Genomic DNA, 26,024 nt, shown 5'->3' with positions numbered 1-26,024 from the left:
CGTAATACCCGGAAATGAGGCGACAAGCAGCATAATAAATATACAAAAATGCTACAATCAAGAACGGCAAACAAAAGGATTTAGCTTGTACGAGTAGGTATGTGGCAACTCGATACGTGATACTTGTAGCTGCATACCCACGCAGCGGCCATACTGACGCTCCCCCCCCCCCCCCTCCCCTCCCCGCAAACCCCACCCTCTACCTGTTTCTCTCTCTCTCTCTTGCTGTGCGCCGTCTCATCTACACACGATGATACATTCCACTTCACTCCCTCCATCTCTCTCTCATTCACAAACACCTCGAACTGCCTCGAAGACTTTTGTCACTTCACTATCTATGCTTCTCTGTGCGGGGCTATATAACCCGCACTGCGCAGCACACAGTACAGTTTCTACTCGAGTTTGCGATTGCAGTGGTCCGACCGATTTGGCATGGCGAATCTGCACGCCACTCTCAGACGGCAGTATATTCGTTTGGCATTTGTTATTGACTACAGTTGTAATGTTCAATATCTTGCTGCAGTATTATTCTGTCATACTGTAAGAGTAAACAGCTGATTTTAAAAGATATAATGGAGCATTGGCTTAAAGATGTTGCAACAAAATCTTGGCTCAAAAGTTCAAAGCTGGTTCAACCAACGGATGAGGGATCAACCTAAACGATTTCTGATCAAGTCTGTGAGATTCTAGGAGGTGCTGTAACGACCAAATCTCCATCGTTTCATTCAGTAACGTACACCGTGGTGACAAAAGTCATGGGATAGCAATATGCACACACAGGTATACGTATGGCGGTAGTATCGCGTACGCGAGGTGTAAAGGACAGTGCATTGGTGGAGCTGTCATTTGCATTCAGGTGATTCAAATGAAAAGGTTTCCGACTTGGTTATGGCCGCACGATGGGTATTAAGGGGAGTTGGAACGCCCTACCCCGATAATGTTCAAATTAGTGACTTGGCTTCCCTGTATTTCAGGAACTACTGTAGCCACTGTCATGAAACGTTTACAGGACATTAAACTGTATGTTCTGAGTCTACTGAACTACGATACTACCATTTCAGCCACTGTTTTCGGAAATTTTGTGTACTCTTTTACGTTATTTTAAATAATTTTAATGTATGTTATTACTCCCTGAAAATTTGAATACTCTACTTGAAGTGGTTTCTGAGATTTAGGGAAAAATTAAACAGAAAATGTAAATTTTCAAGAACGGCTTCTAAAATTTCAAAAGACCATAACTCAATATATGCTTCATTTTTTATTTTTAGTCACTCAGAAGCGCCCTGCACCATACTGTATATCATCATCTTGATCTTTTTCCAAGTTTTTTCTTCTTTTCTTCTGTTCTGGACTCATTGGTGGCCAACTAAGCTGCATACTCTGCTTTATCATTGAGAACCTTGTCCATCCGTTCAAGTTTGCAGTTTGCTCCAGGATTAATTCCAATACGCTATAGCACTTTCACCCTACCAATGTTGTCATCATTAAAAGCAATAACAGCATCACTGACCCTACACTTTAGTGTCTTCAGTCCAGCAAAAACATTTTTTGGTAAGCGAGCCCATATGAGATTATTGAACGACTCGAGATTTTGAGTCTGACCATGCAGACAATTCTTCAGTAATCCAGGATTTGCTACGTCTCTGTACATAGGTTTTATGACATCCACGACTGCTTCTGGGATGGAATGTTTATGGCTGTATGAACTGTTTGAGTACGGTGCATTGCGGTAAGTGCACCATGAATCAGGTCCAGGAGGGCAAAGGTGGTGTACTGGTTTTTCATCTGTTGACAGTCTGTGGAAGAAGGTAGCTCATACTGCCTGCTTCATTTTCAGCAACTCCTCAGTATTATTTCTAATGGCCATCTCATAATACTGATGTAGTTCATCAATCATTTTGTGTGTCAGCCTGCCTCTTATTGTTTTACCATCAGAAAGTTTCTTGTCTCTCAAACATTGTTTCAACTTCCTCAACCTGGTGTCCATCCTTTTCTGGACATGACCAACACAGTTAACCTTTATAACACAGCAATTCACAGCCTTCCATATAAAAAAAATTGCCGATTTTATTAAATCTTGATGTAATGCACGTAAAAATTTTATCATTTTCAACCGTTGTAGATTATATTTAAAAAATAAAATAAAATACTTGCAATGTGAGTTTATGATTTTATATATATATATATATATATATATATATATATATATATATATATATATATATATATATATATAAAATCATAAACTCTATGATCGTATATATATATATATATATATATATATATATATATAACCATAAACTCACATTTTCCACGATCATATCATAGCATATATATATATATATATATATATATATATATATATATATATATATATATATATATATGCTATGATCGTGGAAAATATTGCTATAGTATCCCGACGCTCACTCGCTGTCTTGAAAATACTTCGGCAAGGAAGGCATTTTTGATGACATCCGATTATCTTATACAAGACTAGTCTTTCTTTCATCGCCCGCGCAACGATTTTACAATCAGCGTTCATAAGACATATGGGTTTCATTTTGGAATGGTCTTTGATTTCGGTAGTTCTTCCTTGAGGAAGCAACACAGTTATACCTTCCTTGAACTCCGGGGGAACAGTTCCTCCTTTCAGGACATCATTCATTACTTCCGCAAAGTTGTTGCTTGTAATACGCCAAAAAGGCGCATAAAACTCTATTGGCAATCCGTCGGGACCTAGTGACTTCTTCTTGGGGGGCACTTTAAATGATGTTCAAAACGTCATCGCATGTCATTTCTGCTGTTAAACTTCTACTGTAGTTCTACGGTTATTATATTCTGTAGACCACATTTCAAAGCAATTCCCTTACAAAGCGTGGTTCAAAGTGACTTGCGTCATATAAAACATTGCAAAACCTATGTGCATCAGTTAAAACGCCTTTGTTTTCCGTCTGAACTCCTTTGTCTTCCGTTCGCAGAATCTCGATAAAATTGCTTCTTCTGTTTTTTTCGTGTTGTATCAAATGGAAGAGTGATGTGGTTCTTTACTCCCCAACTGACTTAACAAACGACTTAACCTTCAGGCCTTCCAACTATGTTTGTTTAAGATTTAGTAGTTTAGGCTTAATCTTCCGTACATTTATTTAAACATCTTGGGAGGTTGACTGTCAGTAAAGTAATCAAATTCAGTCGTATCTTTCAACCACCTGCTTTTACTCTTCCATAACCAATCAAGGTAGATCGTAGCTTCCTTTTCGCTCATAATGTCCACCAGTCAACAGTATTTCGAAATTTGTGACGTAATCGGAGAGAAGCCTGCCAAATACAGGATATTCGTTCATCTAGATCATTGTCATGAAGCTTGTTTATGTTTAGTTTTCATGTGGGACGACCCCACAATGCTTTTTGTTCAGCTAATCTGGTGCTACACTTCACTGTCGGGCAGTCGGTAAGGGCTGCAGGTATCGTTTCGGCTGCACTAAGTTGCTGGAAACATATATTCTATCGATCCTGCTTTGCGACCGCGCACTGAAATAGGTGTATTTCACTGTCGTAGGATACTTTAATTTCCGCGCGTCTTTCCAATCCATATTTTTAACCAGGCCCTCAAATTCTTTGGAGGAGACGAAATTTGGGCTTTGACCTTTTCTACGTATAACACAGTTTCAGTCGCCGCCAGTTAAAATTTCCGAGGGGCTGCCTTTAAATAAAAACATAAAATCATTTTTTTTAATTGGCTCTGCGTTCGCTAAGATCGTTCCCTGAGGGAATGCTGTTGTTGTTGTTGTTGTGGTCTTCAGTCCTGAGACTGGTTTGATGCAGCTCTCCATGCTACTCTATCCTGTGCAAGCTTCTTCATCTCCCAGTACCTACTGCAACCTACATCCTTCTGAATCTGCTTAGTGTATTGATCTCTTGGTCTCCCTCTACGATTTTTACCCTCCACGCTGCCCTCCAATGCTAAATTTGTGATCCCTTGATGCCTCAAAACATGTCCTACCAACCGATCCCTTCTTTTAGTCAAGTTGTGCCACAAACTTCTCTTCTCCCCAATCCTATTCAATACCTCCTCATTAGTTACGTGATCTACCCACCTTATCTTCAGCATTCTTCTGTAGCACCACATTTCGAAAGCTTCTATTCTCTTCTTGTCCAAACTAGTTATAGTATTAAAAATCCGACAGCTAATACCCCGTCCAGGGTCTACACAGCGAGCGTCTTTGGTATCTATCCGATACTTCATGAGGATTGCAGTACTACATACTTTTTCAGGGGAAATACCTAGAGTCACTCGGAATCCAGGAACATGTATGTGTTCAGTGTTCACTTTGTGATAATCCTTGGCCCGTCCTCGCCGGTAGAGGTCGTGGATCAATCAGCTAACGACATTTCTATTGTTATTGGTGTTAATATATATCATGAGGTGGCGCGTCTCGCCCTCACGAGCGAAACAGTTATTCTTTGACTTCGCGTTGCTCCATGGCGAGCGAAGAAAAGTAAGGAAATCAGAATGTGAGGGGACTTTGTTACGAGACAGGATAATGAGAGGACGTGTAGGAAGTGTGAACAATGAAACAGTCATTGTTAGCCGCCATATTGTATAATTTGTGCTTTTGAGATTCACAAGCTATATGTAATGTTAATATGGAGTTTGGTAACGTCCATGATATAGTCTGCCTCTTTTCAAAGGTAATTGCGCATATTTAATTTTGATCAAAGGATTCTGTGATGAAATTTTATGTACTACAAGCTTGTATAGGCCTTCGAACATTTGGTGGTCGATGTTTGCTGTAGAACCTGCTTTAATAACACGGTCAAAAGCATAGAGAAAGTTTTCTCTGCTAAAAGGAACTCATTTCACTCGCAGACAATCATTGAATGGCCAGATGCGAATGGCAGTGTTCCAGTTCGAGAAAATCCTATAGAAGTTTTCTCTCTCTTACATTTCAAGAATTTTACAGGCAACCGTCGGAGTCGGCAGCTGCTTCTCCATCACGAGAGTAACTTGTCTACGTGTACGAAATTACGTACGTTGTGGGGGTCGTCGACGCCGCAGGGAATATTGTACTTCAAAGCCATACAGAGACAGTACACACACCAGTTCAATAACAACGATTTTAATATAACCAGTTGGAAAAACATTAAATTCTTCTTTTGAGTAGTAAATATAGTAACTTCCTGAAGAAGAACAATATCCATAGAAGAGCGATATAAAAAGTTTTAAAACCAGCCACCTCCGTGTGATTCTGTATTTTGTTGATGTTAAGGAAAGTTACAGCATACGTTTATTTCAATGACATTTAAAACGTTGGGGAGGTGGGAGTGACACAAGTAAAGGCAGTTTAGTTCCCAGCTTCATGTCCGATTCCACTGAGATGTTTGTTTGTTTTTTGCTTTTGCCGTCTGCACGTGTCTTCCAGAACCTCTTCCATTTCCTGGTCGGTCTGAGATTCTACGTCTTCCGCCCAACTGCCATGTGGTGGTAGTGATGGTGGTAACTTCCTATGCAACCAAACTGCTGAGATCATCGGTCCCTAGGCTTACACACTACTTAATCTGACTTAAACAAACTTACGCTAAGGACAACACACACGCCCATGCCCGAGGGAGGACTCGAACCTCCGACGGACGGAGCCGCACGAACCGTGGCTAGGCGCCTGAGACCGCGCGGCTCATGTCGAGTGCCAGTTCCTCTTGCACCGTCGGTTCCTCCCTGACCTGTCATCAACATAGCCATGCCGGTGTCCTATTCCATTGTACAGTCGTCCACCTCCTTTTCACGTTCAAGCGTATTTCTCGGCCTGTCTCTTAATGCGGGAGCCAGACTCTCTTCCGCCTGGTGTACTCGTCTTCGTTCCTTAAAAAATGATTCAAATGGCTCTAAACACTATGGGACTCAACATCTGAGGTCATCAGTCCTCTAGACTTAAACTACTTAAACCTAACTAACCTTAGATCACACACATCCATGCCCGAGGCAGGATTCGAACCCGCGACCCTAGCAGCAGCGCGGTTCCGAACTGAAGCGCCTTGGAACCGCTCGGTCACAGCAGCCGTCATAGTTTCTTATTTTTGGGAGATTTCTTGGGAGGCACCGAAGGCGACGCCGTCGGCGATAACGAAGGCGAGAATGACGGCGACAGCCCCCATCCTCTCTGCTTGACGTGACTTCATCATCTCGTGTCACTTGTCCCCGTGCAGGCACGTCCACCGTCTATACATTTGCTATATTGATTTCTTCGCCATGGTTCGGGTCTTGCTTGTTTCTGACTCCCCTCTGTTCCCTTTCCTTTGTTTCGTCACATACCGTGCAGGTGTCGCATAATTCCTGTACTGGTCATCCTTCAATTTGTGCCACCGGAATCACTGGTTCGATTACATTTCCGAAGATGCTCTCCTCGTGGGACAACTTGTTTGCTGTATCTTTTTCTTGCGGCAATTGCTCAGTCTGGTGTTCACCAGACAGCGATACAGTAAAGTCCGTGTCGGTAACGGACGATGCGATGTTAACATGAAAGTCCAGTGGAGGCATTATCTGCCTGTCCTGGACATAAACTGATTCTACATTCTTATTCGAGTCCCCTTGCGTCTCGGATCCTGCCGCCTGTTCGGACAGTTCGTGTTCACGGAGATCGCGGACGGCCGTTGGATCAGCGTATGAGAATTTCGTACTGGTTACTGGGCTTAGACTTGGAATCTGCTGCACGCTCCTCCTGTCACATTCAGCACGAATGTGTTCAGTAGAACTGCATAACGTGCATGTGCGAAGCTGTTCATCACAAATTACGAGAGCACGATACCCACATACATTTATAAAAGACGGAATGTGCTTCTGAAGTTCGATTTTGACTTGCTGAACTCCGTTAAGGACAGGGAACATATATGGTTCCGACAAAATTTCTGCGAAATTCAAAATGACCCTAGATCACAATTTATTTCCTGAACAGGGATTTCAAAATAAAGTTCAAAAATTCTAACTGCGCGAACACCCAAGCTAGCATAAGACACAGTAACATCACTAATTGCTCCATCAGAATGATTGAGCTTTACGACACCACCATACATCTCCACAATAGAGCAATATATTTCGGTAGCTTTTATCTTCAAAAGTAAAGCATTTGTAACAAAAGATAAGTGAATACCCATATCATCTGGAAATATTCCTACTTTTTCCTTCCTTGATTTCAGTCGCCTTAGACTGTACAAAATTACAGTCAAATCGAAATCTAATCCTACATTTTCTTTGATAATTTGAAATACTCATTACATCTGTCTCAAAACAATATGGTTGTGCGCACAAGCAGCTAGCAGCTCTGGCTAATCTGGTACGCCGGCCGCGGTGGCCGAGCGGTTCTAGGTGCTTCCGTCTGGAACCGCGAGAACGCTACGGTCGCAGGTTCGAATCCTGTCTCGTGCATGGATATGTGTGCTGTCCTTAGGTTAGTTAGGTTTAAGTAGTTCTAAGTTCTATGGGACTGATGACCTCAGATGTTAACTCCCATAGTGCTCAGAGTCATTTGAACCATTTTTTAATCTGGTACGCAGCGACACAGCCGTTGTTTACATCGAATGAACGTCCGGCTTCGCCACACATTCGTCCCGCTCGGCGACTGGCTCGCAACTAAGTATTCGCTACAGTCACACGTATGTTAATTATAGTCAGCTGTATATTAATTAACATTCCGTTGTGCTTGTGCATTAATTATCAATCAACCTTTGTATATTCAGCATTAGTCACATGTGAAACTTCCCGCCATTTGGCTATCCGTGCACGACTCAAGGCCGAACCCAAACTTTCATATGTCGCCAACCATACGTCTACAACCTATACTCGTACATGCATTATGTATATTCCAGTACAGGGTAGATATTATACTTGAAAGTGGCTTGTCCGTATCGGTGGATAAATACCATATTGCAGTGCCTGTGTTATTTTGAATTTAGACACTGCGACGACTACAGCCGTTATGAAATACATTAAATCCGGCTTCAAGTCCCGGTCTGTCACAAATTTTCACTGCCATGATTCCATTCTACAGCTGATGGTTGTCCATATTCGCAATTGCGAGTACATTTAATGTATTTCCTAACGGCTGTAGTCGACGCAGTACCTGTTCCTTTGGATATACATGCATGCCCAAAGGAACTTTGGATCGTAATTCAGAATAACACAGACACTATAATATCGTATAACGCAATGCATGCTCAACGAAAATTCTGCAAAGCATATTTTTTCAGAGCCACATTCGAACGATACTGTTACGTGTCGAATTAACGTTCTTGCAGGCTATACCAAACTAGTTGGTCGCCTTCAACACAAGAAATTCGTCTTGCAAATGAATGAGTCGAGTGATGTTGCTGCGCTGGCCATCTTCCTGATCCACATACATATCCACTAGAAGAAATCATGCTTATGTGCGCATTGCTGTCAACTAAAATTACTGGAAAATAAATTTTTAACATGATTAAAAATGTTTTTGAGATATACCTTTTCGAGTGGAACGTTTGTATTTGTACAGATGACGCCAAGGCAATGACTAGTAAAAGAGCAGGAGCGGTATCACTAATAAAAAGTAAAGCGCGGAATTGTAGTTGCAGGCATTGTATCCTATACAGACAAGTACTCGCGATAAAGTACAGGCTACCATATCTAAAATTTATATCACGCGCCCTTCATTGCCAATTATTTTCAGTATTGTGTGAAGATTTTGGGAGCAGGCATAAAACACTACTGCCCCAAAATGAGGTTATCTCACAGTAAGGCCTTAACCAGCTTATTCGAACTAAGAGCTGAATTACAAGCTTTTTGTAACTGACATTTCTTTCGAAGTAAAAGATCGTTTGAGCGCTGTGACTTGGTTGTTTAGAATAGATTTTTTGTAGGTGTATGTGGAAAAAGTTAATGAACTAAATCTCTCTCTCCAAGGAAACGAGATAACAGTTTTCAATACTAATAACAAAATAACAACCATAAAACATTAGATTTTTTGGATTCTTGGCAAGGGGGAATCAGAAAGCATTTTAACATTAAATTTGTTCGTTGGTGAGAGAGAAGAATTACCAAACGAAATATTTGGAGAACAGGTCGAATGCCTCCATGATATGCGTGCAGCTTTTGAGACGTATTTTCCTGAAGAGCAGAATACAAAACTGCAAATGAATTTATGGGTTCAGAAACCTTTTGTACCGAATTTCAGAAGCCAGAAAATATGTCAATCCTATTTAGAAATGACAAAATCGTGAAAATCAATAAAGGTCCAGCGATCTTGCGAAACTCAGATCCCTCTTTTCCTCCATGAGATCGACAGTGCTGTAGGCATCAGCGCTCAGGCTGATGCCGTGTTTCTAGACTGTTACCATAAACAATGTTTATAAACGATCAGTAGAATGCATCAGAAGCTCTTTATGGCTGTTCGCAGATGTTAAGGTTGGCTATACGAAAATAACAATATCAGAAAGCACTAAATATCTGCAGAAGGCACTACAGTGGATTGATAAATGGTGTAGGTTCTGGCAGATGATTCTTTCTTTCTTTCGCTTGTGCCTTTTCCTGCAGTGAGGCAGGGTCAGCATGGTTAATCGGATTTGGCAATGTTAGTGGAAGGGGTGGCCGGATGCCCTTCCTGCCGCCACCCTGTACCCCCCGGGACGGAATTAGTACACCCCAACTGTCTGCGACCAGTGTAATCCATGGAATAGTAAGAAAGTGTTCAAATGTCTGCGAACCGTGCAACTGAGGCGGGATGTGGGGACCATCCCGGTATTTACCTATGGGGATGTGGAAAACCGCCTAAAAACCACATCCAGGCTGGCCGGCACACCGGCCATTGTCGTTAATCCGGCGAGCGGACTCGATCCGGGGCCAGCGCGCTTACCCGAGGCCAGGAAGCAGCGCATTAGCGCTGCCGGCTAACCTGGCAGGTAGGTTCTGTCAGATGATCCTGGACGTAAATAAACGTAACATATTGCGCATACACGGGAGAAGAAATCCACTACCGTACAACCACACCGTTGAAGTCAAATGGCAGGAAACAGTATCTACCATAGAGGAACTAGGAGTAACATTCACAGCGACCTTAAGTGGAATGATCACATAAAACAAATATCAGGGAGAGGAAAAGCTAGTCTGAGACTGACAGGAAGAATCTTAAGGAAATGTAACTCGCCCACCAAAGAAGTCGCATACGAAATAATTAACCGATCGATTCTCGAGTATTGCTCATCACTCTGGGACCCATACCAGGTATGAGTTATGACGGAGACATCAAACCCCCTCCGTAGTCGAGGTCGTGCTGACGCGGTAGCTCAGCGTGTTTGGTCAGAGAGCTGGCTGGTCTCTGTAATACAAAAACTGAGTGAAAGGATCAACAACAAAACGAACAGATGCCATGTGACCTCCGCTAAGACCAAATGCAAAAAAAAGAGGTCGCTAACGCATCCTTGTGCGATGACTCTCGACCCGGGGGTTAGTCCGTTCGGATCCTGACGAGGGAGAAGGGTTTTCACTGCCAATATTTGGTCAGCAAGGGAAGGGAGGTGGCGGCGTAAAGTTCCTGATCAGCAGACTTTGCCCCAATGTCCAGATTTAAATACCAAACCTCACCACAGTGTCTCATGAAGTGAGGGCATGTGACGCTGTTGATGGTCATCCGTCCATCGTATGGGGACGTAAAGCTCGACGCCCTCCTTGGCAAGGGGCTATTCGTCCTTTCTATCATCATCATCACAATACCATACACTACACTACACACACAAGCGCGCGCGCGCGCGAGCACGCAATAAGTACACGTAGTAATAAACATTCTGTAATGGAGCATGTTGTAAATAAATAAAATAAAGAATAGCAGAGGTAGAGAAGATCCGAGGAAGGACCACGCGTTTCATCACAGAGTCGTTTAGACAACGCGAGAGCGTCACAGAGATGCTCAACAAACTCGAGTTGCACACGATACAAGAAAGGTGTTGTGTATGACGGGGTGATTTACTATTGAAATTCCGAGAAAGTACTTTCCGGGGAGACTCCGACAACATATTACTTCCTCCCTCACACATCTCGCGAAATGACTACAACGAGAAATTAGAGCTAATAGAAAGGTAGACAGTCATTCTTCCCATGCGCCTTTAGCGAATGAAACACGGAAGAGCAGGATCAGACAGCGGTACCATAAGTACCTTCCGCCACACAGCGTCAGGTGACTTGCGGAGTACTGACTCAGACGCAAGCATGGAGTACTGTCCAAAATAACGTTACTTGACTATTTTTAGTGGAGGGTTCGTGATGGATAGCAACAGTTTGCCACACAGGCTCTGACTATTCTTCTACCGTTCCCTACGACATTCTTGTGTGAAACGGGATTGGTTCAAATGACTCTGAGCACTATGGGACCTAACATCTGAGGTCATCAGTCCCCTAGAACTTAGAACCACTTAAACCTAACTAACCTAAAGACATCACACACATCCATGCCTGAGGCAGGATTCGAACCTGCGACAGTAGCGGTAGCGCGGTTCCAGACTGAAGCGCCTAGAACCGCTCGACCACACCAGCCGGCTAAACGGGATTCTCAACATATGTAGACAAAGACAAAATACAGAGGTACTGTCAAGCCTGTCATTAAACAACTGGTCAAAAATAAAAAATAATTGTGTACCTCCCATTGAATGGAAACAGTTTCATCAATTTACAGTGGAATCAATGTAGTCTTTTTTGTGTATTATATTATTCTACATTTTTTGTATATTGTTGCAGGATTACAATTAAAGAATTGACAGAAACCGAGATTTGCTTATTTTAGGGCTCCGGTTCAAATGGTTCAAATGGCTCTGAGCACTATGGGACTCAACTGCTGAGGTCATTAGTCCCCTAGAACTTAGAACTAGTTAAACCTAACTAACCTAAGTACATCACAAACATCCATGCCCGAGGCAGGATTCGAACCTGCGACCGTAGCGGTCTTGCGGTTCCAAGACTGCAGCGCCTTTAACCGCACGGCCACTTCGGCCGGCTTAGGGCTCTGGAAAATATTTAATATTTCTCAAGGATTCCGTCGCCAAAAAGTTTTGAAAACCACTATACTACATCATTCAAATACATCGTGAACAATAATGGATGAATTCCACTTCCCTGGAGTACGCTCGAAATTTTAAGCCTAAAAATTTTTCTCCGTTAGAATGACGTGCTGTGTTCTGCTTGCACAGCTGGCGAGATATTCTGTGCGCTCGTACTTTACTATCTAGACGACAGAATGAAACTGTATCGATCGCCTTCCGGAAGTAAAGGAAAGCGGCAGCAATCTTGGCGCCAGTTTCTGCCGGATTCTGTGCCTCAGAGCGATTTGGGTTTCACAGACCTTCGTTTAAGCCATTTGAAACAACTGAAGATAGTGAAATAGTTCTCCAAGAAACCCTGTTCGTGAATATAAGCAAGGTACAATCTGAAGAGTTTTTCAGAGCTCGCTACCTTTTCATATATTTGAAACTGTCACGGATGATTAATAGGCCATTGGGCTTAAAATCCACTTCAGAAATTATTGCTACAAAAGGTTTTATTGTTTTATGTTTTAATGGCATCATTTCTGCCTCAATATGACTATCCCCCCCCCCCTTTTCCCCGGCGGAGTTGTGCTTAAGTGGGGGAGGAGGACGCGGTTAAAAGAAGTGTACCCCAAAATGGAAATTTTTGCGGTTTTATTGTTATCTCTTGTAAAGGACTCACAATATTGAAAATATGGTCCTATAAAAAGCTATATGGCATTAAATTCTGCATTGAATGAGACCAGACGCATACTTTTTGGACCACCCGTTCCTATACAACTGCTCATCAAATTAAGCGTCCGCCCCTGGTAGCTGAGTGGTCAGTGTGACGGAAAGTCATACCTAACGGCCCGGGTTCGATTCCCGGCTGGGTCGGGGATTTTCTCCGCTCAGGAACTAGGTGTTGTAACCACTAGCGAAATTAGAGACGGTGTCTTGGAAACTGTAGATGCCAAGGGAGACCAGTGGGCCGAACATCCCGATTGGAGAATAATTTCGTTACATATCGTGAGAAAATTTTTCTTACCTGTACGTTCAGCAAACATCAAAGGTAGACGCCAGGATGAAGACATCATTACTGCTTTACAGTATGTTTGCAGATACTTTGAGGACGTGGAAGATGAGTGCCAGTTTTCTTTGAAAGAGGTCTTGAAAGATTTCCCTTTTCCAAAAGTAACTGAGAGTCTCTGAAGGAAAGGTTGTAAGACCATTGTGGGAGTGGTATCATCATGTCAGTTAGACAACGTTGAGAGACAATGCACTGTTTCCTCAATACTGGTTACAAAATCTTGTCTCAGCAATGGTGTGAATACAAACAGAAAACCGAAGAGGAAGAACGCCTACAAGTTGTTATAGCAGCTGACATAATCCGGGAAGATATCCATTCAAATGTGTATCGCATTGATAGTTACCCAGATCCCCAACACTTTCTGGAAAACTGTGAGGAGGATATTCCAAAACCCTAAAGGTCTTGCTTGATTCAGTCATAAAGAGAGGCAAACGAGACCAACAGCAGAATGACAGAACCACAGTAATTTCTACTGCCCTTGCAGTAATATCTTCCACCAGACCTAGATCTTTTCATTCATCCCTCTAAGTTGAGGTTGGATCACTCCTGTCCAAGAAATATGGCTCAAGAGAAGTAAAATAATAGCAAGTGGAGTTGGTTTTTGCTGTTACTACGACAAGGCCAGGATGTTTGAACGGTCGTATGCGAACCACCCTCAGAACTCTTAATCAAATTCTTTACCGCAATGGGCGTTGACAATGCAGATTTTAATGTTGATACAATTGATGGCCATAATAATTTCGTGCCATGGGCGGTATCCAGCATTTTGTGCTTCTTCAAGTGGTCCAGTAGTTGCTAGAACAAAAGCCAGCGCAGATGGAAGATTCTGTGTAATTCCAGTAACAACATTTGAGCATACTTGAGCACCTTTGAAAAGCATCATGTTTGAGGACTTGGCGGAAAATTGATCAAGAGTGAACATTAAACTGGTCGATTTCAAGTGGATTTTTTGCCAATGGAAAGAAGATCTTCAGGTTGGAATGGCTTCATGGAGCAAATAACGTGCTTTGAACCTTACTCGCCGTCACAGACACAGTTCCTTTCATTCACCAATGCACCTCCCAGCAACTATGTGTACACTTCAGTTCTCACTATAATAAACAAATGCGATATCATCAAACAAAATGTCTGTTTTATTACATTTGACCACCCTCTCTAAATTAATTCACTTGAGGTAGTGGCATCTTTCGCTCCTATTTGGGTGTGGTCATAATACAGTTGGGAGAGTTTCATTATGAGTAGAAGCGGCCAGCAAGAGCTTTTCTAAGCTGCTTACGCGCAGGTTTCAACAGGACATGTGATGACTGTGTGTGCTTATTCAAGGGCAGTTCGTGCACATATCCTTTGCAGTTTGGCTCTCCCATATGTCATCCCCACAAGAATGAATGACATTGAGAGAACAGTCAGGACCTTGCAGAGGAGTACACCTCAACAAGTCCCTTTTAAGCCGTTAATCATGAAACATTGAAGCAGATGATTGCACATAAACTTGAAAAGCTGGAGCTAAGTGGTTCCAGTGCCAAGTTATGGATTCTCTACTTCGATATGACTACTCTCATGAAGCAATTCATCCAGACTAAGAAGGGGGCGATTGGGAAGCACCACCTCAACACTGTTAAGAAAATGCTACCCTATTTTCATGCCAGTGGACATTTTCTGTATGCTAGATCTGCGCAGCTCTATTTACAAAACATGATGTGCCTTGAAAAGAAAATATTCCAAGAAGAATTCTCACGGTTTGCTCTCAATGACTGGTTTACTATCAGATGGTCTGCTAAGTTTTTGAGTGGGTTGTGGTCTGACATGACGACTGAGCAGACACTAATGCTCACGTCTAAAAGTATCGGAGGGCTCAGTCTTGGTCGCAGAATTTCAGACAGTACTCTGAGTAGATGGATTCTGACCATGCCAACTGTTGCTACAGTGACCGAACAGCTCACTACCTCGGAGCAACCTGGTGATGCGAGGGATGCTACAGTGCAGCGTGAGAATGCAGACTTTCAGAATTTTATTTCAAAAATTCAAATGTGAGCGAATTCCCATGGGACCAAACTACTCAGGTCATTGGTCCCTAGACTTACACACTACTTAATCTAACATACACTAACTCACGCTAAGGACAACACACACACCCATGCCCGAGGCAGGTCTCGAACCTCCGGCGGGAGGGGCAGCGACAGAATTTTATTGCATATTTATGTTTCAATCCCATGACCATTTCCCTGTTAATAATTTTATTATGTCCATCAGCACAGAAATCGACGGACATGACTCAATCAACTGCCGCAGAACATTTGATATTGGCAATTCCTCAATGCACACCCCGCATGGTCAAACCTTTGACAATATCTAGTTTGTCCAGAAAAAAGAGTAATGAGTATACAAGGATTCAAATCTAAGGTGACCATTGATGTAGAGGGTGTACCAGTAAACCCTGAATCCATATTCCACCGGACAGCATGCCTCAAGAAATCCGATGAACAGCTTAAAGAGCATTATGAGCTAGCACCTTATCCCCTCTCTCTCTATTCGATGCTGTCTGAATGAGGAAGACACCCAAGTGAGTGTTAAATGCCTTGTTCACACCGCTGGATTAAGTAAACCTGGAAGGTGCACCTTTTGTCATCGATGGTGGATTTCTCCTTCATCGGGTTGTGTGGAAGAATGGTGCCGAAATGCGACAAGTGTGGTGTTTGATGGCCACTCAGAAGATTTGCTCACCAAGAGCATCAAATATGCTGAACGACTCCACCGAAGCAAAAGACACACAGTCCTGAGATCACCTTTACTGAGTTAAAGGGGTAACTTGACTCGGGAACAATTCTTTTCCAATGAGAGAAATAAAACACAGCTCATTAGCTTGCTAACTGAGAGATTTGAAGGTGAAGGCTTCAAAGTAAAGCACCTAATGAAGACGCTGACCACCTGATTGTTGCCACTGCACTTTAGGTATCACAGGAGCATGAGAAGGCTGTGGTAATTGGTGAGGATATAGATCTTCTCATCATGCTTAATGCTCTAGGCACACCATCAGGAAAAATATAGTTCTCAAAACCTGGAAGAGGAACGACCCCATTTGGTTCCAGCAGCTTCAAACTGGCAGACAACTTCAGAAGGCTATTCGTATTTCTCCACACCATAAGTGGATGTGACACAACTTTAACAATCTTCAAGCAGGGCAAGAAGGTCAAAAATTAATGTCTTGAAGAAGAAATCTAACCTTTCTTCGAGCATGACACTCAACTGAAACTATTTCCGAAGCTGGCCTGCGATTTTTAACAATCCTACACGGAGGTAGGGTGGGGGATACTTCACATAAATTGCGATTCGACATGTTTTCCAAAGCCCTCATGAAATCCAAATTTTACCTGGCATCCCTACCATCAACATCCTAAGCAGCTCGACAACACTGCTTGAGAACTTAGCCACAAGTACAGATGTGGTTGGGACACGAGATGGATCCGCTCCTCTTGGGGATGGCAGGCTTCAGAGTTTGATCTTGGCCTGGTTCCTACCTTCAAGGAACAAGCTCCACAGTCTCTTCTCTCCACAATTTTCTGCAAATGCAGCAAGGAGTGTGCATGTGGTTGTGGGTGTCGGAAGGCTGGGATTAAGTAGTCATTCATTTGTTCCAACTACAAGGGGAACTCCTGCACTAACTCCCACCTACCGGATGAAATTGACGAACCAGTTGACGGAGACCTGGACGTAAATTACGACGGGCCGACGAAAATTACAGGCTTTGAGGGGCCGATGGACTCGGAAGCGAAAATTATAAACTTTGAGGGACCGAGTGGCCCAACGACAGTCAAACGTCAACGTCTGTGAAATATGTGTACCTATCTATTTTTCCCGTTTTCATCTTCATACCTTTAATTACAATTTTTGCTATTATGAAATATAATAATAACTGACTGATTTCAAGAATTGTGTTCCTTATCCTGCCTCCTTCTTCATATCAGTTGAATGGATCTCACCATATTCTATATGAAACCTTTTTCTAATATTATCCTTTTATATAATCTACAATTTTAATGTTTTATTGTATTGCTATGTTTACTAGGTATATGACTAGTACAACGGAATACTGTAGTACTATGTGTAATACAGTGTAAATAACAGTTAGTGGAGAACTGCATTTTAAAAAGTCTTCATTGAAGATTTGAAATCGTCCACCTTTAAGGTGGGGCTGTACGGAAACGGGTGGTCCATAAAATGTTTACTAGGTATATGACTAGTACAACGGAGCACTATAGTACTATGTGTAATATAGTGTAAATAACAGTTACTGGAGAACTGCAGTTTAAAAAGTCTTCATTGATGATGAGAAATCGTCCACCTTTAAGGTGGGGCTGTACGGAAACGGATGGTCCATAAAATTCACTTTTGGTCTCATTGAAAGCAGAATTTATTCCACTGTAACTTATGTGCGGACCACTTTATTGATAGATGGATTAATTTAGATGACAGTACCAAAAATCAGAGCCGGCCAGAGTGGCCGAGCGGTTCTAGGCGCTACAGTCTGGAACCGCGCGACCGCTCCGGTCGCAGGTACGAATCCTGCCTCGGGCGTGGATGTGTGTGATGTCGTTAGTTTAGTTAGGTTCAAGTAGTTCTACTTTCTAGGGGACTGATGACCTCAGATGTTAAGTCCCATAGTGCTCAGAGCCATTTGAACCATTTGAACCAAAAAGCAGAAGTTAGAGCGTAATTTTTCATAACATCTAAAATGTGTCCAACTTCGATGGGCAATAGTGTGGGAATTGGTGACCGAAAAACTATGCGTATAGTTTCGTTCAATGCAGAACTGGATGCCCTATAACTTTTAATAGGACCATGTTTTTGATATTGTGAGTCCTTTACGAGATATAACCGTAAAACCGCAAGAGTACCCCTTTTGGGGTATATTTTTATCCTCCCTTCCCCTCACTACTTAAGCACAACTTTGCCGGACGGGACGGGGAGGGGGGGGGGGTGGAGATCGGGATAGTCATATTGTATCACAGATGAAGCCATTAAAATAATAAAACCTTTCGTAGTAATTATTTCCGATTCGTCTACTTTTTTGATTTTACACTATTGTCCTACGACAGTCAATATGGCTTTTAAACGGTACCGTGTGTGAGTAAAAGTGTAATCACCAAATCCAGTGCTAACTGTTGCCGCTGTCGCAGAATGAAATATGATTCATCGATGGAAGTAGATACGACAGTGTGCGTGTGTCTGTGTGTGTGTGTGTGTGTGTGTGTGTGTGTGTGTGTGTGTGTGTGTGCATAAAAAGAATACACATAACGCTGCAAGAAATCAGTTTTTTTTCTATCTCTATCAAACTATAAGTCGGAATAACTTAACGTAAAACTAACTCATAGGTAAAATGATCAGTGCATCACGTTGGTCACACAACCCACGAAAAGCGTCAGTATTTATAGCTGCCAGCACAGCCCAGACGAGGTATGACGCATCCACAGCTACGAACCTCTTTAGGTTCATGAAACATTGGTTCATCACTTTTAACCGAAAAGAAAACGCCCATCCACAGCTGCGTGGTCTTGGACGCCTTGCCACGGTTCGCGCGGCTCCCCCCATCGTAGGTTCGAGTCCTCCCTCGGTCATGGGTGTGTGTGTTGTCCTTAGTATAAGTTAGTTTAAGTTAGATTAAGCAGTGTGTAAGCCTAGGGACCGAGGACTCCAGCAGTTTGGCCCCATAGGAACTCACCACAAATTTCCAAAAAATTGCCAATCCATGGAGCGGCGCCCTACCACTTCTCCTCCGGAGAAAGATTTCAAAGCAGCGCCCTCATCCGGTAAAATGGCGACGGTCTTCTGAGACTCTGAAGTGGTTATTTCGTTTGATGTCGTCCCTCATGGTGCAACGACCAACTCTGAAGTGCACTATACTACCCTCGGGAAACTGAAGAAACGACTTGGGCGCGTTCGTCGCCCCAAAAATGCAAACGAATATCTCCTTCTTCATGACAACGCAGCGCTCACTCAAGTATGTCCACCCAAGAGGAGCTCAGAAAACTTCATTGGACTGTTCTTCCTCACCCACTCTGCAGCCCGGATCTCTCACCTTCCGACTTCCATCTGTTTGCCCCGATGAAGAATGCCTTCCAAGGAAAACAGTACGTGCATCACAGGGAGTTATTGACGATGCAGTTGGCCCCGACATCGGCCAGTAGAGTGGTACCACAGGCCCTCCCAGTAAAGTGACATAAGGCGGTCCATTGAACGGAGATTATGTTGAAAAATATGGTTTTGTAGCCAAAAGAGTTGAAAATAATAAGGTGTATTGGCGTTCTGAATAAAACCAACCTGCTGTCAGAAAAAAAATGTGTTCCGTTACTTATTTAGCTCCCTCGTATATGCCTACTTGTTGGTGTTTATTTGGGTGTGTGTTGTAACTGAGTGTGCCTTACAGTTTATTTGAAGTTAGGAAATCGTTGTTAATGTGGTCTGAATATATTAGGTATTATGAAGGGGAGCTTACTAATGAATATTATGCGAGCAGTGGGTTTCTCTTCTATGTTTTAGTAGCAGTGGATTTTTATTTCTCTCTCTCTTTCTCTCTTTATAAACAAAATAAATTGTTGTTGCATAAAATGTACACCTCAAGATTTCGACAATAATCTGCATTTCTTTTGTATATTTGTATGTGAAGTTTCGGATAAGGAACAAGTGACTGTCGTAATTGCTCCTGTAATAACCTTATGATCCTTGCTTGATTAGTCGAATTGCATCATTACATTCAGCCAGAGATTTTACCGACATCTCCGAATTTCTCTATAGTCTCTCAGCATTGAAAATTCGCTTTCATGCCCCACTAATATTACAGCCGCTGTCGCAGTTTATAATAATGTTGCACAATCTGTTCTAATGAAATCTCCAGTAGGTTAGTTTCATCAAATTTAATTGTATGGTTATTCGTGAGACTGTGGTCAGGAAACGATGGTTTTTCTGAATTGCGATTTTTAACGTTCTTTTCGTGTTATGTAAAATGTCGAAAGCTGTACTAATTGATTGACCAATATAGCTGTCTTGGCACTGACAAGAGATGTAATTTCCAGGAAACCTGAACCAAAGAATCTTTAAATTGGCACAGGAGCTCTTTTATTTTATTGAGCAATCAGAAAATTGGTCTTTTGCTTTGTCTGCCTAGGATTTTACCTCTTGTTAATTGGCGCGGCAAGGAATAGAATATTTTATACAAGGATGATATTGTGAGAAATTTAGCTTCCATATTAATTATTTTCTTTTGTATATTTGTATGTGAAGTTTTGGATAAGGACAATATTGCTGTGTAAAGCTTATTCCATTCCGTGATAGCTTCATTTGTACAGCAACCGGTTTTCATAATTATATCGGGTGAACATTAATAAAACCGATAAACAGCAGGGAGGGATTCCTGACTGGAAATGGAAAACGTTCTACGAAGACGTGTGCGGAAACGGACGGTGTGCGTGCAACGACAATAAATCGTCTGGTGCAAAAACCAGCCACAAAATCCTTCCCGTAAAGAGAAATCCACTGCCGATAATTGTTGCACTCGTTGCAGGTGACTGGGATGGTAGCGGTTGTCACGCAGGATACACACAATCGTGCTTTTGGCTTGCACCATGCTGACGGGCCACTTGCCTGGAGCTTGTACTGGGGTTTGTCTCAATTTCCTGTAGAATCCGGTCCTCCAGATCTGGTGTAGGCACAGTCCGACGCCTCCCAGCACGTTCGTCTGTCTGAAAGGACGCATGATCACACAAATGCCGAAAAAGGACTTGAAATGTTGTGTGATGTGGTTGGTGTTTGTTTTGGGTTAGCCGTGCTCTCTATATCTGCTGGCCGTACACAAACACCATCTCGGCTTGTTCCTGACATGAGTACCGGACCATTTTGCGGCTTAAAGTACGCTGCGTCAATCACACAGCCTGCAACACACAAATAACACAAGGCACGTTGTCAACGTCATCTACCGTGGGAACGATGTGCTTGCTGATATATGTTCACAGGACCTTTCTTCCTCGATTTCCACTCTGGAATCCGTCCCTGCAGTTCGTCAGATTTATCAATGAGCATCCTGTATAAAGAAATAATCGCGGTTGTAAAATTATTTTTATTTTCTAAAAAGAAGGAAAAGCAAGGATATACGAGGGTTGCCCAGTAAATAATGCCCCATTTTTTTTTCTCCAGAAGTATTTATTCCACAACAATCAAATTTACATATGTGAAAGACTGATGTTTTGTCTACTTGCTTTATTTTTCCACATAATCTCCTTCAAGTTCGACGGCCTTTTTCCAGCGAGACACAAGAGCGTGTATTCCCTGCCGGTAAAAATCTTTACTCTGCCTACGGAGCCAGGTTGTCACTTCGTGAATCACTTCTTCGTCATCGGCAAAACGTCTTCCACGAATTAAATTCTTCATTGGCCCAAACAAGTGAAAGTCTGAAGGAGCCAAATCGGGGCTGTAGGGTGGATGGGGTAACACTATCCAACCCAGTTTCGCGATGTGTTCACAAGTCCTCAAACTTGTGTGAGGACGAGCGTTATCATGCTGAATCAAAACATCCTGTGGGTTAACATGACGCCCAAGGCGCCGGAAGCGCTGCTTAAGTTTGTCTAATGTTTTGACATAAGCCTCTGAATTAATGGTACTGCCTTTTGGCATCACATCAATGAGAATTACGCCCTCGCAATCCCAAAACACAGTCATCATGACTTTTCCGGCTGAAGGACCTGTTTCGAATTTTTTCTTCTGTGGAGAATAAGCATGACGCCATTCCATCGATTGTCTTTTTGTTTCGGGCTCAAAATGATGCACCCAAGTTTCATCACCTGTCACAATCCGTGACAAAAAGGCCTCCCCGTCAACGTGAAAGCGTCGCAACAAATCGAAAGAAATGTCTTTTCTTTGGGATTTGTGATCGACAGTAAGACACCGAGGAACCCATCTTGCACACACTTTTGAGTATCCAAGCTGATTGATAATCACATCCACACTTCCTTTGCTTACTGACAACTCCAGTGCCAATTGTCGAGTCGTAATGCGTCGATCCCGTCGAATGAGAACATCAGCCCGCTGCAACATGTCAGGCGTGACAGCCGTGGGAGGCCTTCCCGACCGCGGCAAATCTCGGAGCTCCGCAGCACCGCCCTCTGATGCTTTCACCCTCTGTGCCCAGCGACCAACAGTACTCCTATCGACTGCAGATGTTCCGTAGACGTTGCACAAGCGTTTATGGATATTGCCCACGGTTTCTTCCTCTGCTACGAGAAATTCAATCACTGCACGTTGTTTCTGACGGATGTCACTTGCAGACGCCATTTTAGAACATTCCTACACCACCGCTCTCTGTCGGAGGAAATTGAAACTTTGCGTACACACGCGGGAAACTTCAAATAACTCGCACCGAAAGTTTCACATTTCTAATATTTTTTATTTCGGAGAAAAAAAATATGGGGCATTATTTACTGGGCAACCCTCGTAATTATAGTATATTGCAGATTGAGGGGTATGCTTCTAGCTTCGCTAATTATTAAAAGATTATTTAAAACGTCTTTTAAAAAACAAATTAACACTCACGGAAGGCTATCAAAGCAATGCATATCACTGGCTGATGAGCGATTAGTCAGAACGATGGTAACAAATCGTCTATAGGAAGAACCGTCGGACAAAGATACTCTGGAACAAGACCGTATGTATAAACTTAAGAGGATACAAAACGGGGAAAAAATTCATAAAGGGTAAAAATAAAAGGGGGTAGTGGAAAATGTCTTGAAATAGTGATAGCTGCCATGTGAACCATAATGTTGAGCCACACGTACATCGAATGGGCATGGATTTCAAGTCACTAAACGGTCTAATAGACGGCCACAATGAAACTAGAGTGTAGAGGAAACGCATGTTTCCCACGTTAGTGTCGTATGGCTCTAAGCTATTCTTCAGCTGGCGGTTATGACTATTTCAAGTTGCCTGTGCGCCCCTGTCTCTTTTATTTTTGGCCTTTATATTTTTTTTTCCTAGGTTTGCGTTCTTATACGCTTATACACGTGGTCTTCCTCCAGTGAATCTTGTTCGACGGTCGTTGCCGTAGATACTTTGTTACCATCGTCCTGACAAATCGCCCTACCAGCCGGTGAATGGATTGCTGTGATAGACTTTCGTGAGTGTAAATTTGGTTTTAATTTTTTGATTTTTTTTTAATTAGGGCAGCTTAGAACCGTGCCTTTAATTTGTAATTTAGTTAAATACATCCTTGCTTTTTCTTTTCTTTTAGAAAAAAACTTGAGGAGGTCTTAACCTGTCGAAACGTGTTATTTACAATAAAAACAGCTTTGTAACAGAGATTATACAATACTTTTGCTCTTCGTTTAATATTTCATTTATAATTTTCTTTCTACTGGAACGCGTTTCTTTTATTCGTACAACTCCCGTGCTTCAAATATCATTTGCCGTGGGATAAGACTTGATAAATAATAAATTTTGTCCCCTTTTAAATGCTGAAAATACGGTTAACTTAGACGAAGAATCTTGCTGGTGTGGGCAGTCAGAACTGTTGGCGTGCACCAGCAGCCGACCACCGGGTAAGTGACCCGTACTGTTTGCCGCCAACTTCGCACGCCCGACGCGCAGCTACCCCACTACCTCCAAGTTAGGAACGGCGGCCAAGTCGGCACAAACGTGCGCGCGCAAGACGGAACCGAATTCAGACATCCGCAGAAGATGAAAACCTAAGCGAATCTCAACCTCCACGTCTTGCTCAGCACCTAATAAAAAGATAACAGAGCAGCGAGCAGAGAGGCACGATTGCTCAGGTGCTTGGACGGTTGCGAACTGTTATGTGTATATGCAGTCCTCATGTCAAAATTGGAAAGAGAACTCAAAGTACAATTCCTAATTTCTAATCAGTGGGACGAAATGATCATATGATGGAACTGGCATAGAAATGTTGCACATTGAAATGGCGAAAGTCATGGGATACCTCCTAATATCCTGTGGGATCTCCTTTTCCCTGATACAGCGCAACACCTCGACGGGGCATGGTCCCAACAAGTCGTTTGAAGTCCCGCGCAGAAATATTAAGCCTCGCTGCCTCTGTAGCTGTCCCCAACTATGAAAGTGTAGCAGGTGCAGCATTTTGTGCACGATCTGACCTCTCGATTAAGCCCCATAAATGTTCTATGGAATTCATGTCAGGCGATTTGGGTGGCCAAATCATTCGCTCGAACTGTCCAGAACGTTCTTCAAACCAATAGCAAACAATTGACAGCTTGGGTACGTGGCTTCGGCGGGTCTGCGCTGCACTCAACCCTCCCATCGGCTCTTACCTACTGAAATCGGAACTCATCTGATCGCGGGACATGGTTTTCCAGTCTTCTAGGTCCAGCCGATACGGTCACGAACCCAGGAAAGCCGCTGCAGCTGATGTCGTACTGTTAGCAAAGACATTCGCGTCAGTCGCCTACTGCCATAGCCCATTAACACCAAATTTCGCCCCACTGTCCTAACGAATACTTTTGTCGTACGTCCCATATCAACGTCTGCAGCTGTTTCTGGCGTCCTCAGCTCCACTCACTATTTCCTAATGACAGAATAACAACATGTAAACTCAAACAGCAACAGTGAACTACAAATAAAACAGCAAACGGAATACCAACGCCAAAAACAAAAACGCCATGAACTTATTCGCCAACCTCATACATTGTACTGGATCATAGATTAATTATTGAAGTTGTTGTACTTTATTATTGCAATATTCTTAATGCAGATCTTAGTATAAAAAATTAAAACAGTTCAGACCTTCTGAGTCCGTATTTTTGAGAGACTTCAGATTACTGTTTCGTTAATTTGCCCAACAAGTAAACAGTGATATGTCAGTACTAACGCATGTTTAAGTGCTCTCAGTTTGGAAGTGAATAATGTTAAGTACCCATTGTCGCGTTTTCAGCTTAACATTTTTGACAGAATTTACAGTTTCAAAAATTTGTCGCTCTCTAGAAATGTTTGAAAAATGACTTAACTGAATAAGAAAATCACGATGACCGTACTTACAATATCTTAGTTCTGAGATTTTATTGAAACTTAACTGCACAATTTCTCAAAACAGCTTACTTCTTCCTTACCAATGTTTTCAGCTAAGGTCTTCAGTTCATAAACGACTTTACAAAAAAATCTCAGTTTCAGAATCAAGAAGAAAATACAGAACTCTTGACAACAAGTTTACTGTGTTCTAGATAATGAACTTCAATTAAAATTTCCTTGTAGAAACATGAAGGTATATTGCAAAAATAATTGGAAATACTGAACTTGTGGTGTCACCGCCAGACACCACACTTGCTAGGTGGTAGCCTTTAAATCGGCCGCGGTCCATTAGTATACGCCGGACCCGCGTGTCGCCACTGTCAGTGATAGCAGACCGAGCGCCACGCCGGCCTAAGTGGCCGTGCGGTTAAAGGCGCTGCAGTCTGGAACCGCAAGACCGCTACGGTCGCAGGTTCGAATCCTGCCTCGGGCATGGATGTTTGTGATGTCCTTAGGTTAGTTAGGTCTAACTAGTTCTAAGTTCTAGGGGACTAATGACCTCAGCAGTTGAGTCCCATAGTGCTCAGAGCCATTTGAACCGAGCGCCACCACACGGCAGGTCTAGAGTGACGTACTGACACTCGCCCCAGTTGTACAGCCGACTTTGCAAGGAAAGGTTCACTGATAAATATGCTCTCATTTGCCGAGACGATAGTTAGCATAGCCTTCAGCTACATTTGCTACGACCTAGCAAGGCGCCGTATTCAATTGATATTGAGATTCTATTAATGTATCATCAAGAGCGATGTTCTACAAATGTGGATTAAAGTTAAGTATTCCAGAAGCTACGTACTTTTCTTTATAGCATTCATTACGTATCCTGTTTCAGACCTCACGCCAGCCT

Source organism: Schistocerca nitens, chromosome 6 (assembly GCF_023898315.1).
Source record: "Schistocerca nitens isolate TAMUIC-IGC-003100 chromosome 6, iqSchNite1.1, whole genome shotgun sequence".
NCBI lineage: Eukaryota > Metazoa > Arthropoda > Insecta > Orthoptera > Acrididae > Schistocerca > Schistocerca nitens.
The sequence above is the reverse complement of the archived record's forward strand: the minus strand, read 5'-3'. Positions refer to the sequence as shown.